The following is a 15,374-nucleotide window of genomic DNA, read 5'->3' as shown; positions in this document are numbered from 1 at the left end:
TTTGTCACGATAACTGAATGATTCTAAATGTCTCTGGATTCAGATGAGAAATCAGAAACACTAATTCAGACTCATAGAGGAATCCAAAGGATTATATAACCGAGTTGATGGTCATGCAAAGACATGAAGCCTTCTCAGCCTAGGCTCAGGCATAATCATGCCATTGTTTTACTTATTAGTAGTATAGCATGTAAAACGCTTTCAACAGTGCCTCTGCTAATAAAGGAGACAATTTCATCTGCTAACAAGATGTGTCTACATCACCACTGGAGCTTCTATTATACCACATCTGAAACAGCACATGGACTTGCATTCAGACACATTTAATCATTTCATGATACTCCAGCCCAAAAGACCAAACTCTACTTCTTAGATCTTTTCCACCTAGTGGCCATTTATCCATCTGCTTCACTCCAATACCATTTCTAACACTTTACCCTTTAGAGGCTCACTAATTAACCTTTCATTTGGAGCTGATCTAGGTTCTAAACTCAGCATCTAACCACCAAATCCCTTAACCTTTTTTTTTTTTTTTAATGAGTAGAAATAATGAGTTGGAATAAGGATTCAATAATTTCCATATCAAATATTTGCTATAAGAATCAATTGAGTTCAATGAGATGTATTTTAAAGTTCCTGTTGCAAAACAACCAGTGAATAGCAGATACTCAATAAAATAGTTCCATAAATACTTCTTTTAAAGAATTTTTAAAAACCCAACATCATTCCTTCTTCATCCAGCCACCTATGATTTTGTTCCCTATGAATCCGGATGTGCAGCCCCTTGCTTTCTGCCCCCTAACCAGTTCATAATTACTAAATGTATGCTTATCTTATGGTGCTTACATCATCCTTTTGTATAATTATTTGGCTAGCAGCACTCTCTTCTATTACCCATGAGAATAAGAATAAGGTTTATTAATTTTTGTAAAGTCCTTTATATCTAATATGGTGTCTGTCACATAGTACTGAGTAAGAGTCTAATAAATGGATTTAATTATTGATACCTGCTCTATTCCGGACACTGTACTCAATTCTGGATATCATAAGGGAACACAACAGATACATAAGGGAACACAACAGGTGCCCGATGCAGGCAATAATAAAGGCAATTTCAATAGAAGGCTTTCAATAGAAGGTTTTCAGTTCGTCTGAACTTGGATAAAGTGCCCTGTGACTGGAAGCACAGACGGAGGAGGAGATCCCGGACTTCGCTAGGGAAAGATTCCCCAGAAGAAATGTTGCTTAATTTGGGACCTGAGGATAAGCAGGAATTAGAAAAAAAGAACAGATGACTTATCTCTGGAAAAGAGTCTAGAAATGTGAAGACCTGAATTCCAGGCAGAGAGCATGTCACATCTGGGACACAATGGAGAAAGTTTAGGGAGAAACTGGTGAATTCAGTTTGAATATGTGTGTGGTGCTTGTGGGAACATATAAGGAGAGGGTCACTAGACATTTAGATAAAGAGTCATGAAGACTGTTCAGAATTTCTGCTGTGTGGGATAGAGCAATTTAAATATCAATAGCTTGTAAGAGCCAATGAAACTTTGAAGTCACCTAGAAGAACTGAGGTGGATAAGAAAAAGGCTCAGGACAGAGCTCAGTGTGTGGGGGGAAAAACAATATTTAGTGGACAGACTTTCAAGAAATGAGTAAAATATTATACTTATTTAATCTCTACTCAGACATTTATTTTATACTAAAATGCCCTTTTCCCAGAACTCTTCTTACATTTTCAATTATTTATATTCTTATTTATTTTTACTAATATTTACTCAGATATTATATTTACCCTTTCTCAGTAGTACTCATTTCAGTTATTTCCTGAATATTTGTTTTAGCTAGAAATTTCTCTTTGATAAGGAATTTATTAACAGTGCCCTCAGACTGTGTTTTAAGTTTTGCTGTTCTCCTACCCATATTTTAAATAGAAGTAGAAATAGTAAAAGTGAAGACTATCAATCCATATTCTGTATATTAATCCCTATATATAAAATGTTCTAATAGATGACAATTTTTAGTTACCATCATTGTCCTCAATTTTTCTTCAGCATCCAAAGGAAATATAAACTAACTGTTCATAGCAATCAAAACAATTTTATGATTTGCATTGTAACTGAATTACAAAACAGGAAAAATTTTAAGGTTTTTTTTTTTTTTTTTTTTTAACAAAGGTACCTTCAGTAATACTTCCCAGGACCCATCATTATGTAATTCTATATAATCAGAGGAAATTCAATTTACTTGGCAGAAAAGCAAGGACTTTTGAGGTTTTTTGTTGTTGTTGTCTTTTTCCCCTAAAGAACCTGAATTTCCAGTCACCTGTGATGATCTACAACTCTAAAGGCCACCTGAATCTCTGTGTTTCATAGTTAAAATGATTTCCTATACTAGGAAGTGGTGCTAATTCCCATGAGATAATATATTTAAGAAAGCAAGAGGATCTTTTTCCATTAGCTTACCAGTCGGAGCAACAGTATAAATAGTATGTCTGGATTTCAGAAAAGCTTTTAAGAAACACTTATCTTTGAGGATTAAATGGAGAAATATAGACCATAAGTAGCAGAGTTCGCTGTGTCTATAGGGAGTAGAAAGAAAGTGTCTAAAGAAAATTGTTTATTATTTTACTAGCAATGAACTAAATTAATAACTATTAAAATACCACATTTTTATGTGTTTGCTATGGTCCATGTACGATGCTAAACAGTTTATGTGTTTTACCTTATATAATGACAATGTGTGTGGAAGAGATTTCAGCCTTTGAGTCAAAAATTTGATGAGGCTGTCAAAATATATTATGAAGAATGAAACTATAACTGTAGGATATTTGTTCAATAACTAAGACAACACTAATCCCTGGAGAACTAGGGTCCAAGTCTAGTATCCTGCTTTTATAAGATCTGTGACAGACTGGGCACAAAGGTGGCTTGGGTGATATAGGTATTCAAATCCATGTCATGTAAAAACAGGCAATGCCTGGTAGGATGGAATATGTGCAGTTTTCTGGCAAATATCCTATGTTTTAAACATCAGTTAAGAGGACACATTGCTAATCTCCCCAGGGCCCATTCCACTGATGAACATTACAGACAAGTTCTTTCCTCTGAGACAAGCAGCATATGGAGTAAAAACTTAATTAAAGCAGCAACAGAGCACTAACCAAGAGATAGAGGAAAACAAAGGGTGCAGGCAGAAGGGATAGTGATGCAGAGAGTGAGACAAGAGGAAGAAAGAAGCCAGAAAGGGAGAATAAGAGGTATGCTGACAAGGGAGAAAATCCCGGCTGCTCATCCACTTCTCTAGGGACAACACTTTCTGTCCCTGCCTACCAACATTCTTTTTGAAGATGTATTCATTAGTGATTTATTCAACAGAGTTTTTTGAGAACCCATCATCTCTTATAACTGGGAGCAAGCAAATAGCAGTGGACACATGATAAAGTCCTTGCTCTCCTAGAGTGTATATTCTAGTAGAAAGAACAAATTTTATGTATAATTTTCATTTGATTTACATTTTAAAATGTTATACTCACTACCTTGTAAACTGTGAGTTTCAGAGAGGGAAAGGTGGGAACCAGGAGACCTGGTTAGATTATTGTAGTTAATTCAAGAGAAAGATAATAGTGAGGAGATAATAGTAGAAAAGGAGTGGAATGGATGGGCAGGAGATAGATGCTGTGGGTAGCATCCCAAAAAACTAATAATGGTAGATGTGAAGAAATAAGCTGAAGATTGAGTCAAATCACTTTATCTGGAATTGTTAGTACAATCAATGTTGCTAAGATAATGAATATAGAACGAAGTGGTATTGAACTCTAATCTATAAAAAAGTTCTTTTTTGTAAGTACAAAGGAATGGAATTCAGCTACAAATAAGACTGAATTTTTCTATTTTTGTTGTTTTTTTTTGTTTTGTTTTTGTTGTTTTATCTACAACAACTTCTTCCCGAATATACAATGCTTATATTTGATTTATGAAAACTGGCTTTCATTTCTTCCTTATGTAATTCAGTAGATACACCAGTGTGAGTGATAGAACTTTTTATTGTCATAGCAAAAGCATCAGACTCTATTATATGGTCTTCAGAAAAAAAAAAAAATCTACTCAACAAACCCTTCTTGTCTATTTTTATCCCATAGGTACTGATCACTGTTCCCCAAATGGTATATAAATCATTAATAATTAATAGACAAATACTATCCAAGTATACCCTAAATGTATACAGATAGCTCCTGCTTTTAGAAAACCTAACCTGCTCTAGATATCATATAAATGAATTAAGATGTGACAAAATATCTTTTGTGTTAAAACATTTTTTACATAAAGAATTTTTAAATATTGAACTCCTAATGGAAGTTTTAAAAATATTCAATTAATAAGAGTTGTGAATACGACTTTAGAAACATAAGGAAACATGCAAAGTAGTATATGTATTTTAAAATAATTATTTCACAAATATTTATGGAGTGTTTCCTATATGGCAGCACTCTAATAAACCCTGGTAGACACAATAAAACAATAAGAAAGATATAATCTCTGTTCTCGTGGAGTTCGTTTTCTATTAGAGGAAGAAGGTGTCAGGTAGGAATAATTTCCTCTGCTCTTCAAGGTCCTTCTAACTGGACTAAGAATCAAATTGACATGAGATAGAGTAACAGGAGGAAATCAAATTTAATAGTATATATCCAGGGGAATCCACACAGATGTGGAAATTTCAGACAGTGAGGTAACATGAGGCTCGTAAGAGCTAAGGAAAGGGACTTTCATATGAGAACAGAAAGAGCAGAAAGACCTATTAGCTGGAAGGTAAGAGGAAATGTTTGGAAAACAAAGTTTACCATGTTATGCAGATAAATTTCTTAGGTAAGGCCTAATCTCCGTTAATAGCTCTCTGCCTGATATACACAGACAGTTGATGGGGAGGTAAGGAGCCTTTCCTGAATCTGTTAGGTATTGCTTTTAGCTCAAAATAATATTCATGCCAGAGTGGCCCATCTTTGGACAGCTGGCCTTTGGCCCCTATACAGCTGATACACAGGAAGTACAGATAACTTCAGATAACAAGAAGTTATAGAAAAACACATAAAGAAAGGAGATAGAATGTGACCAAAGAAATGGGTGCTGGAAGGCAGTAGTCAGACAGTCCTCTCTGCAGTGGTGACATCTCAGGAGACACTTGACAAAGAGAAAGTGCCAGCCATGTGAAGATTTGTTTCACTGACTCCTTTGACACAGCACTCCAAGCAGTCATTACTAATCAAATGCTCATTGGTTATTTCCTGCTCTAAGTATTCTGGGAGATGTAGAAGGATCTGAGGTAAAAAGCATTGAATGTAGTTATGGAGACACATTTAACAATATCAAACATCACAAGATTGTAACATGGAGATAGAAAAGGCGAAAGATTTATGCGATCTGGAGAGAAACCAGAGTTGTAACATGGAGATAGAAAGAAGACTTATAACGGTCCAATTCCACTTTTCTTTTTAATATTTTGGAACCTCAGTTTCCTCATTAGTAAAATAAAATTCAGCTAAATGAACTATTAGATTCCTTCCAAATTTTGTGGCAATTCCAAGAAAAAAATGAAGTAGTTTAAAAAATAAAAATAATACAATGAGTTTTTCACATTTGGATAAAAAAATTTGAGCAAAAATGTGCCTGGAGAGGGCTCTAAGATCCCTCCTCTTCTGATGGTGAGAGTATCATTTTGGTTTGTTTTCTGTGTGTTCCCAAAAATAAGATCTACAGCTTCATCAATTTACTTGGGGGAAAAAAAAAAGTACACAACACATAATTCAATTATCCATTTAAATCTTCACTTTTTGTATCTCTTGTTACTTAAACAATTTAGGTTGTAACTTTAAGTCTATTGATTTCTGTTTTTCCCTCTGACAGAGGTCTTATAAACCAAAAATGATTCATCTCCTCACAGTGAAAGTATTTCTATATTCAGGATGTATTGCCATAGAGGGTAAAAAATCAATAGAACAATTCCTGTTTAGTGAAATTTCTTAATAAGAAACATTATTCATTTTTAAATATATAATATTTACAGTCATTAACAAAAGCTTTACTGCAGAAGTATAATTCTCCTTAAGGACTGACATATGCCCTTGTCTAAGAGGTCTTTTTAGGACTTAATTATTTGCATCCAATTTCTCATAAGCACTTATTATCCCTTTAAATATGATGCTGGCCTATGGCAGGATGAGAAAGGGTGAGAAAATTCAATAAAAATTGAATATTCTAGAAATCATATATGGTTTTTATCAGCTATTCATAATGAAAAATAAAACATAGTAAGAGCAAAGTAAAACATATTAAGAGCATAAAAGTAAAATTAACAGAAGAAATTACAAGAAAATACATCCAAGAAATCACTGCTTCTGGAACATGAAATGGACATAGATGTAGCCATCATAGAGAACAATCAGGTTCACTATCTTAATTTTTTCCAGCATCACAGAGCTATATAGAACCAGCCTTCCAGAAGTCATGGGATATTATAGTTACAGTAGAGTAGCAATTATAAAAAACTTGGCTGATTATGGAACCACTTGGAGCCCTCCATAAGATAGCAGTTTTCTGGACCCTGTTATCTTGAAATTATGGTTTTAAATGCCATGTATGGGAATCAGTGATCTAAAAGAGACAACAGAATCTTCTTGAATGATGCAGGGGCACCCACAGTTTATAACATGGTACATCTTAAATTCTGAGATGGCATGAAAATAAACTCTAGGTGCGTTCTTGGAATGAAATCAGCCTCTACTTTTCTTGAAAGTTTCTCTTTTTTCCCCATTATCATTCCCCTGAGGAGATTTTGCAATATTGTTTTTCTTAATTGCCTTCACTTCGTAAAATTTTAATATCACCAATAACTGCATATCTGTTTATGCACCACTATATGTATATCAATGCTTTATATATAAAAAGAGGTGCTTTCTCCTGATCAAGAACCAATTTTTGCTTTCTTGGAGGCAATATTGCCCTATTGATAACACAAATCCTAAATAATATTGGGTTCAGGCTATTAACCAGACTCCACTCCAGGAGCTTAATAGACATGGGTTTTATTTGCACTCAGGTCTTTTACAAACTTTTTGGAGCTGTAAGACTTTTAAAACTTGTTGAAGGGATGACGACATTCCCTAAGCATTCACACTAAGGTAAACAGCTCTTTAACAAAATGCATTTTAGAAAAGTACTTTAGAAAGACTGGAAAAAAGATCAGAAATAACTCTATCAGTCATTTTTATTCAGGAAAATAGAACCCAGTATAAGTATGTAAAGTATATAAAGCAGAAAGAGATTTAATAATAAAAATTAGGTGTCACCAACTTAGATGTGATCTAGAAAAGCCAGAAGTTGCTATTAGTGCCCAGAAGTCAGGAAATGGAATTGTTGCCAATTACAAGTACTTCCTATTTTCCAAATGTACAAGAACATGAACAAAGGATGTTGAGAATGTCAAAACACAAAGGAGGTGGAGGCAATAAAAGAGGAGGAGGAGGCCAAAGAGAGGAGGTGGATGAAGAAGAAGAAAAACTAGAAGTTCAAAACAAAGCAAGACTGAATCTAGAGTCAAGTTGTATCACTTACACCTTGTCCTCATACGAAAATAAACTCCAACTTGTCTAACTTCTTCCCCCTCTTTTAGAGAGAGGATGCAATTTCAAACCTATTTCACAAAACTGTTTGGAAGATTCAGAACCACTAGATGAATATAATCCTGCTGTCATCTAATGACACTTATCCTCTAAAATTTAAAGTAACTGTGCATAAACACCACCCCATGGGCACCGAAAGCCTAGAATCCCATGGTGTCTGGCAATTCAGAGGGTAAAAGAATTTTTTTTCTTTTTTTTTGGTTTTTAACTCCTTCATAACAAGCATATACTCTATCCGCTTGATTTATAATTCCTATCATCTACACCTGTGTCACTTTTTCCCATACTCTATCATCAGTCATTGAACCCAATTCCTTTTCCTTCATTTTCCCCGGTTTCTATTTTGAGCGAATACCTCTGAGATGGAATTTTATATTTCCATGTGACTCTACCTCCTTCTCATAAAAAAAGAAAGATATAATCACCCTCTTTCCCTTCCATTTTCTCAGATCCCCAGAATGTTGGACATTTCCATACCCCTTATTTTACTCTGCAAAGGAGTTTAGATCTTCTCTGTAACTTTGCATGTCCAAAGGCCCAGCAATATTTTTATAAAACAAAAACCCAGTTACTCTGGGTCTCAACCTTTTGCTCTATGAGACTGGCAGAAGCTCTAAAATTTCTCTTCCTTTCCCTCATGACTCCAAGTGGAAACAAGCAATAAAGATCTATATTTTCCCACCAATATGAAATTATGGCCACGTCACCAAATCTAGTAAGTCAACTATTGCTTTCCGTTTTAATTAACTTTTTAAAAGTGATCTTTTTATTAAAAATTAAAGGATTATTCATGCAATAAATACACTACTACCATTATTAGTGTTGTTAAAAGAGTTCTAAGACATGTCCCACCTGTGTAATGCTCTAAAATGTTTTGGATATCTAGAAACATGGTTTTATATGTGTGCATTTTTCCTGCAGAAGTTTTCTCTAACATCTTCTTTAAAGTAGAAGACAATCTTTATCCCTCATTTTCCCCATCACATTATTCTATATAATATGTCACAGTTTCACAATATATATTATATCTATTTGCTTGTTTACTGACTGTCTGTATTATCAACTTAGAATATTTCTCAAAGATGGGAATTTGTCTAACTTTTTTTTTACAGAAGTAGCCCTAGCAACAACGTACTTCCTGATACTTAGTAAAGCCTTCTCATATTCTTATGGAATGAATGAATGAGGAAACAAAGGAGGGAGATGGATCAGTGGGAATAAGCATCAGTTCCCTACAGATGTTTGATGATTTTGCTTACCTGTAAGAACAACTTTTGTATATAGTGCCATGTTTTTGTAGATGTAGGACTTTGAGGGTCAATAGACAGGGCCCTGAAGAATATACTAAGAAAAGAGGTCCCACACTCGAGATAGAAATCTTTGATATAAGGCCTGAGCTTCTTCTTTTTTTTTTTTCTAAATTTTTATAAACATATATTTTTATCCCCAGGGGTATAGGTCTGTGAATCGCCAGGTTTACACACTTCACAGCACTCACTATATCACATACCCTCCCCAGTATCCATAACCCCAACCCCCCTTCTCCCAACCCCCCTCCCCCCAGCAACCCTCAGTTTGTTTTGTGAGATTAAGAGTCACTTATGGTTTGTCTCCCTCCCAATCCCATCTTGCCTAAGGCCTGAGCTTCTGTATATGAAACAAGTTCCCTCCTGCCATGGGGTAGTCCAAAGGTCACGGAAACCACAACCCATATGACACAAGACATCCATCTTCTATTCGTTGGTAAGTGAAAATGCATAAATAAGACTTCCTCTTCCCTCACCTGCCACCAAAGGTTATCCCTTGTCTAAATACAGCTGCTTCTTATCCTCCAAGAAAAAAGTTAAGTGAATTCGTACTGTTGTACATAAGGTTATACAAGAGTGGACTTGACCAGCCACCATTGCTGGCTTTGAAGATGGAAGTAGGCCATGAACCAGGGAGTACGGATGGGGTCCAAAGCTAAGAAGGATTCCTGGCTGACAGACAGCAAGGAATCAGGTACTTCAGTCCTTTATCAGTATGGAAGTAAATTCTGCCAAAAACTTGAATAATCCTAGAAGGAGATTCCTCCCACTCCAGAACCTTCACATAAGAGCTCAGCTGACTGACACCTTGATTTCTGCTTGGTGAGAACCAGAGATAAGAAACCAACTGAATCTACTAAGACTTCTGACATACAGAACTATGAACAATAAATTTGTGTTGTAAGCAGCTAAATTTGTGGTTATAGCAGCAGTAGAAAACTAACACATGGTGTAAACATTCACATATGCCTTGTCATTTAAAAAGGAACACAAGACCCTGTGATCCAAATGATCTTCCTTACTGTTTAAGCTGTTGCTGAAACACTACACTTAGTTGTTAAAGGTCGTCTTTGAAGTAGAATGTTACCAGGATGGAATAACAGTCAAATCTAGTAATGTCTAGAAAGGCCAGCTAATGATTTAACCTAACTCAAATTAACTTTAGTAATTTAGCAGGAACCTAAAGAAAGGGAATGTATACAGGACAGGTTAGCACTGGCAGAGGGTTTGAAGAAGATACAAACAGGGCTTGTCTATTGATTGCAGGCCTATTTAAGGCACAAGGACAAGGCACGAGGCAGCAGGGAAGGAAGGGAAAGGAACTGGAAGCATCCTGAAAGAGGAGAAATGCAAGCAGAGAGGAAAAATGATCTCTGCGTCAAAACCTGTGGAGGAGTTAGTTCTGTTTATATGTATTGCAGATTCTAATATATGTGTGTGTATATACATATATAGCAAATTCAAAGTAAGAGGAGAAAGCTTAGTCAAATCTAAAATCAGCTAAGAGCCTGCTTTGACAAATGAAGAACTTGCTTTTATTCCCAGCAAAGGGCACAAAATTTAAAATAAAAATAAAAAAGTTACAGTCATATGACCTTTTAGAGTGCATAACCTTAGTTTTGCACACTGGCACTATGGTAGCTAATGAAGTTTACTCAAGGTGTGGTTATACCTAATACAATACACACTAATTCATTAAAAAGTTAAATATGATTTAGTTATACTAATACTCTGTCAACATGTGTCATTAATAATCTATCAGTATGAGATAGCTTCATATATCAGACTGGAAAAACTTAATGGAATATACAGCTTCAGGAAAACAGTTCCAAATGGAGAACTTAGATCACACCTAAAGCAGACACTAAATAGTCTGTTCTGCTTAGCTCAAGACATGCTATGGGATATAAAAAGATAAAAACAATTAAAAAATGGTAAAAAATTAAAAGAACTCTTTATTCATAGATTTTAAAGAACATTACCAAAAAAAGGGAGGAAGATAAATTGAAACCTAATTTAAAGGTCCTTAGATTATAAATAAACATACAGTGATAATAACAGTAATAACAATTTATTGAGCACTTTCTGTTTACTTCATAGTCATGTTACCAGGCAATTATATTAAGGATTTTTAATCTTTCCGGTCCTGTGAGGTAGGCATTATTATCTAAGTTGCCGAGGCAAGGAAAGTGAGGAGAATGGCAAGTACTGTTTGCTCATAGTCACAACTAGTAATTGGCAAGGCAAACATTTGAAAACAAAATTTTCAGACATATTAGACACCCGTGCTTCATCAAAACCTTAATAATGAGATTATGCTGAGTGAAATAAGTCAAGCAGAGAGAGTCAATTATCATATGGTTTCACTTATTTGTGGAGCATAACAAATAGCATGGAGGTGTTAGAGAGGAGAAGGGAGTTGGGGTAAATTGGAAGGGGAGGTGAATCATGAGAGACTATGGACTCTGAAAAACAATCTGAGGGGTTTGAAGTGGCGAGGGGGGGGGGTGGGAGGTTGGGGTACCAGGTGGTGGGTATTAGAGAGAGCACGGATTGCATGGAGCACTGGGTGTGGTGAAAAAATAATGAATACTGTTTTTGTGAAAATAAATAAATTAATTAAAAAAAAAGAAATTTGTAGTGGGTTAAAAAAAAAACCTTAATAATGTCTATTTCTAAAAACATCAAAAACTAATAATGACTGTATGCTGGCTAATTGAGCAATAGTAATTAAAGCAAAATCTTATCCAAAATAATTTTTAAAAAAAGAAACTGAAACCAACAAAATAAAATAAAAAGTACCTCAATCTTTATTTGATCATTTCTTCACCTATACTATTAACATAGTTTAACAATTGATGAGCAAAACTGCAACCCCTACACTGTCTCATGTGGATGTCGTAGATTACTACTAACCCTAAATCTATTCAATATGTTTACTGTACATATATATGTATTTCTGATGGATTTTTATCTATTTTCTATTGATTTTAATAGCTTTTCATATAAGAAGGATATTACCATTTTCTATTGTAGATGTTTTTTATTTTGTTTGTGGTACTGCTGATGTACATTTTTAAAAAATTAAAGCAATGCATATCCATCTATTTATACATGCCATCTTCTACAACAAAAAATCTATTTTATAAATTTAAAAGATAATCTTTTACAGATTTCTTTAAAAAGGCTAAGTATTTATAAGTTATATAGAAAATTTGTATGTTCTAATTATTTATCAAACATTTTTTAAAATTTGTGGTTACTAAAATTTTGTAGTTTTCTTTATAAATAAGCCTAGCACATTTATTTTTAGTCTCATTCTTTAGTATTTTGTTTTATATTACTACTGTGATAAAGCCATTTTTCATGATGTTTTCAAAGGAGTTATTGATGGCATACAGAAAAGCTATTTGATTTTATAGAGATTTTGTAATAGACCATGTCACTATTCCATTTCTTTTTTTACAGTTTTTATTACTTTCTTGGCATTCTCAGTAGATAATCATATTATATAGAGATTGTTCTAATTATATTTTTCATTATAGTTCATATATCTAATTTATTTTATCCTCTGTCATTTCATCCTATGGCTAAACCTTCCCCTGAATTATTATATAATAGCAGTGATAAAGGACATCATTGTCCTAGTCTTGCATTTAATGAAACTGTCCCCACTTCACACAATTAAGTAAAATTTAAGACTAAAAAAATATTTTAAAAGTACTACTGAATTTGGTTACATTTTTGTTAAAGTTTATCAAGAAAATCTTGTGCTTTTCTCCATTGTACATCCTAATTTTATGGAATATATTAGATGCCTTATGGATAAGTCATCCTTTTATTATTGTCCTCTGTACTATTGGCACTTTATATATATAAAAAATATGAATATTTATATATACACACACACATATGCATATATGGCTATATGGCTTGATCTGTGTTAAACATTTAATTTCAGAAATGTACACATATATCTCTCTTGGTAAGATTGATGTATAAATGTGTCTTTTGTACCATCTACAAGTGTTTGTGTTATAATTATGTCAGATTCATAAAAGAAGCTTAGAAGCTCTACACATCTTCTATGTCCTATAATAATTTACACAAAAAGGAATATATATGCTCCTCAAATATTTACATGAACTTGAAAATAAAATAATTTTGTCCTAGTACTTTTCTTGGAGATAGTTCTTTGAGAACATTTAGAACATATCTCATATTATTGGGCTTGTTCAAAATTATTTTATCATCTCAAATAATTTTTCTGAAAATATATATTATTTCTAAAGGTCAATTTCCTCAAATTTTTAAATGTAGAAGAATTGTTTTTTCAGGTTTCATGCCTCCAAATTGAAGTTTTATCTAGTCTGCCAAAGTCTACAGTTAATTCCCCAAGTAACTGGAAAATATCAGGAAAAAAAATTATAAATTGGCCCAGTAAAGGATGTATTTTTCATTCTTTTCTCATCTGCCCCAACTGTAAGAGAGTTTCCTCCAAATTTCTGTGAGATGTGGTAGATAACCTTCCATTTTTCCTAGCATTTACGTATTTTTCTCCTATGTTGACATCATTTCATCCTTGCAGTGAGGATTTAGTAAAGAGCGGAGCACACGTAACTAAATTGCTAGCCAAACTAACTTACCCGGAAATGCTTTTGGACCATTTCCGTTGTTCTTGGTTAGAAATCATTATAGGATAAAATGAAATGAACACAAAAAATGTTCAATTAAGCTAGATGACTTCTAAATTGCTAAAATATGTAACCATCCCTGATAAAAATTATGAGTAATCCCTTTGCAAATCTGCTATTATGAGTATCAATAGAAAAGTAATGATTCTAAGAGGAAACAGTGAGAGTGAGAGGTCATCTCTTGCTCTTTTCTGGTCAGGCAATCGGCAACTGTTCCACAGAATCTACAGGAACCACCATTCTGAAAGACATTTCCGCTCAGTGTTTCCAGACTGCAAGGAAATGGGTACTTTGTTCCTCCTTAAGAGGCAATTTAGGATCATTCTTCCCAATGAACTGACATTGTCCTTCCTGGTAAAGCTTCCTTGACACTATCAGTTTTCTTTTAATGCCTTTACAGAATGCTAGATTTCTGTAACATTTTGAATTGCTCTGAGTTGTGTTAGTATACTACTTCTGATAATAAATCTATTCATGCATGTTATGGTACCTTATCAACTTTAATATCTAGGTGATCAGCCAGAAGTATTGAAATAGAAAATAAATTAGTGGATTTTTTTTTTTTCCCTACTGGATACCTGTTTGCAGAGGTATTTGGAGTTATACCAAGTTTTTGGAATCCTATTTCACCTGATTTTGGAATCTTGGATGAGTACTCTTCCCTATACGAATTTGTTTAATAAACTGTTATAAAGTGAGATCACTACAATTATCCTTTATAGAAAACAGTTTCTTCTCCCTATACATATTCCATGTAATACAGAAATATAACAACAATATCCTTCCCATTTAGGGTGTCCTAACGTTGGTAATAAAAATTTTGTTTAAGCTATTCAGTTGAAAACTCTTTTTTATCTGGTCGCTCTATGTTCAGACCTCTTTGACATTCTATTACAAGCTCTTCCAGGGCTCATCTGAGAGCTCTTTCATACAGTAAGTTTACCTTTCTGATTTCTAAGATAGACACCAATGAGATGAATAATACAAGACACATGCTTGCATCTATCATTAACAAATTGTTTTTCCCTTTCTATTTACTCACATAACTGAAACATGCAATACACGGGAGAAGTGAATGCAGATACAATTTAAATTCCCTTCAGTTACGACTACAAACTTAATTCTTTTCATTTTTGAATAAACTTAAAATCTAATACTCATTGCCTTAAGGTGTCATTAATAATGACACCCAATATACTCCTAAAATAAATATCTATAATTAGAATGTAACCGTATCCAATATAATTTAAATATAATCATATAACATTCTGGTATATAATCCATCAAGTATATATTAAAGGATTATCTTATGATAGTTGAAAAAATTTAATATTTGAACTAGGATATTGGTACCTGAACTTAGGCTAAGAAATAATCCTATATATTCTTTTGTAATATTGTACTAAACTAAGTGACAAGGAAGTTATGATGTGAGTAGGGCCCACCTACTCAGGTTTTATAATAACGACTATAGTATGATTTTGTAACAGATTTATGATACCAGCTGTATTTTACGGCAGTATTTTTGTCTTCAATTTCTCCAGGGGAGATATATATTATTTATGATTTGGCTGAAGATGAAATGGCTCCAGGGATTAGTAATGAGATATGAAACCTTTCATCTCAAAGTTTTTAGTTCTAGCATATGATACTCATGCCCGAGAGTCCATATCACCTGTTGCTTATGAGACTTGAGTC

This window comes from Mustela nivalis, assembly GCF_964662115.1.
Source record: "Mustela nivalis genome assembly, chromosome: 2".
Taxonomy (NCBI): Eukaryota; Metazoa; Chordata; class Mammalia; order Carnivora; family Mustelidae; genus Mustela; species Mustela nivalis.
This window is presented reverse-complemented; position numbering follows the sequence as displayed.